Genomic DNA, 3,411 nt, shown 5'->3' with positions numbered 1-3,411 from the left:
GATTGAATGCTTTTCGGCTTCTTAGACTTCGCGTTTCCACAATTACTGCTACATTTCTTATATAAAGTTTGATACTTTACTTCCCTATTTCTCACCTATCTTATTTCTTAAACTATTGCCTTCCTCTTCCAATTTAACAATGTAGTCAATCTTTGATTCTGAGGAATGATGATCAAACTCTAAACTCTCCTTTAACTTACTGAGTAAGAGCTCATTGAGCTTAATGACGACTGTTTCGAGGAGACTGAAAATTTCGCTAAATGATTTGTCCGAAAGTGAAAATAGACGGCTCTTTTTCGTAAAAGTGCCATTGCCCTTGTCAACCGAAAAGACTGAGAAATACCCTGCAATGACGAGTATGTTGATGATGTCATAGGCTCTTTTCTTGATGTTTCTCCACTAATGAGGAGATGGTTCTGCACTAATGCATCTCGCTATTTACTCGATCGTGAACTTTCTCTTTTAGGGTTTTTAGCATTTACTCGATAATTAATGCTGCAGATTTTGTGTGACCAGATAAGTCAGAAAAGCCAAGGAGAGGGTTTTCAGTTTTCCAGATTTTTATACTTTATCGCCGTCTTATTCGCAGCAATCGCCTTCAGCATTTTCTGACGACTAAACTAAAACTTATGATATGCCATTCAATGGTTCAATAAGGGTTTCGGTCCTCCATATTTATAAATCGAGATTGCTCGTCAATTAATTAATCGAGTCTAAGGCTTCTTCGATGATTTTCCTCTTATTTGCATGAAAGGGATCTCTCAATACTGAGATAAGCTATGGTTCTTATTGATCAAACTTTATTTTGAAGCCGCTCTGATTCGATTTCGCCATATATGCACAATTTTCTGAAGTAAAGTGACATTAATCTGTGGAGTGAGAGAAATATTGTTGGAGAGCCAAATATAAATTAGTTGCAAGATCATTACTCGAAGCAACCACATTTTTTATATGATTTGGATCCCATTTAATCTCATTTATTCGCGAAAAACTGCCTATATTGGCCTAACTTGCAGTTTTCTTAAAGTTGCGGAATTTTTCTGTATAAATTTAATTATAATTCAGGAACTCAGATTGTTAATTACATTGTTTTGGCGATGTGGATTGACAGTTGTTGTTAACCCCCCATTTTTACACTTCCATTTCATATTGACTCAGTTCAATATTTATCAAATCGTCTAATTTTGATTTTATTTGTTCTTCCTGGTTTTGAATGTTTTGAGGACTGTTCGAACTTTGATTATTGTTCAAATATTCGAAGATGCTATTCGAGTCGATAAGGTCATCGAATTGAGCAAAATTATCCTCATGCATTTCAGCTTCCATGTAGCTTTATCTCATTTACTCATAATCATAAAGTCCCACTTATTATTTTTAATTTATTTCAGGCGGCTGAACTGTTTTCTCATGTCGATTATGCATCGTGGGAGCAACCTACGATCTGCAATGGCGGCTTTTGAGTTCATTCGAAGGCATGATGATGTGATGGATATTTTAATATTATCAAGATGCCTCTAATTTGGGTCTTCTATACTCGCGAATTCGAGGCTTTTATGGCATCAATATTTTAGTATGCATATTTCTACAGCCAGCTTAAAATTGTTTGCCTAAATCGAATTTATGTTAAAGTTCTTGTTCTTCAATTGTTGCATCGCTGGTGTAAGGACTAAGAAAAGTCCGCGATTCCTTTGGAATAATAATTATAAAACAAAGGAGACTTAGTTTATTCTTTGTTTCAGTGATAATTCGTTAAATTACTCTAAGATTTAATATGTAAAATTAACCAGAAATAATTGTTTGTAGTATCTGAAACTATGGTATATTGTTCACAGAGAAAGAATTTATTTTATTAAAATACGATCAACAACCATAACGCTTGACTTGAGTGAGCCTCCTTTCAGTAGGCTTTATGTATATGTATGTTTGAATGATTGTTCGCCAGTTTATGTTTCTTATTGACATTTTATTTGCCTGTTTTTATAGCAATTTGAATTCAACAAAAGTCTCATTATACTCATTAATAGTTTATAGCAAAGATCATTATAATAAATGCATGAATGAGTTTCAACTTTTTAATTCAATGCCATCATATTCTTTGGCAAAAGAGTGAACTATTGCAGTAACAAAATATGCCAAAAAAGTAGATAAGTAGATATCAACAGGCTCACTGTTAGTTAGTGTCAGACAGGAGCCTCAAAATTGAGTATCAAATAATAAAAATGTTCAAATTCATCATTTTTGAATCACCCTGCAGAAATATATTGCTTTGATCATCATCTTGCATTTGATTAGCTACTCAGAGAAATTTCGGTGAAAAATGAGAAATTGCCATCGAAAACGCTACAATGGGGCTGAGAGGATGTCCGAATTATAAATTGAAACTATTGCCAGTTCCTTTCCCAAACATCATAACTTATTGGCCGCTTTTTGTGTCTTCGAGAATAAAATTTTTGACTGAAGCCTGAGAAATTCGTCCAGCAAAGTTTAAGTAGTAAGCATTGAGAGCTGGTCGAAATTCTGGTTTTTTATTTCGAAAATAATGTATTTTGTCCAAATTCTTGTGATGTTTATAAAGTTCTTCCAAAGATAATCTCTCTTCGTTCAGATTCTTCGAAACTCCTTCAAGCTCTTCATATTTGTAGCCCTATTTCAGAATGTATGATTAGAAGCACTTTGGCACAACCATTGCAGACTTCTATTCTTACTTGAACACAGACGTGCATATAATCTGATCGACCTTTACTTTATCTTCAAGGCAAATCCAATGCAAATTGAAAACACATTTGCTAAAGCTTGATTTTTAGGTTAGTTTTCCACAGTAACTCTCGGGATTTTTCTCACTGGGGTTATAACGATCAAGAGAAAAACTCATTTGAAACTTTGGGCCCATTTTTTTCTTGGCGCTGACTAAGTGCTCATAATCGTTTTTGAATAGTGCGTTGAATTGGGGGGCGAAATAGTTGATTCCTTCATTGTTTCTTTGGAAACATATATGCATTTTTTCATTTAACTTTAAAGGACGGCATAAGAACTGCTTATGAGATTTATAACCATAATTATCGTTCAATAGTTTATGAGATTTAATAATTGTTTCAATAACAGGTTCTACAGCTGTGCAGTTATTATTCTGCAGAGATTTCTTATTGTACTATTACTCAGAAGGTTCTTCAGTTTGAATATGATTTTCATCATCAGATTAACTTTCCAGTTGCAAATCGAATAAGTTTTTGTTAAACTTGCGGTTGTTGGCAAGCTTTGGCATTTAGAATGAGTCATTATTGCTGCATTTTTCTTTGACTGAAGAAATATCTTGTTTGAACAGACTATGCTGCATATCTTTGCTATCTCTATCCTTTTCAGAAGAACTCGAGAGGATGTCTACTGAATTTTCGCCTATATATTTGAGTGCGC

Source organism: Brachycentrus maculatus, unplaced genomic scaffold (genome assembly GCF_059751285.1).
Source record: "Brachycentrus maculatus isolate JH-2025_06_01 unplaced genomic scaffold, ASM5975128v1 h1tg001573l, whole genome shotgun sequence".
Taxonomy (NCBI): Eukaryota; Metazoa; Arthropoda; class Insecta; order Trichoptera; family Brachycentridae; genus Brachycentrus; species Brachycentrus maculatus.
Note: the sequence above shows the minus strand (reverse complement) of the source record.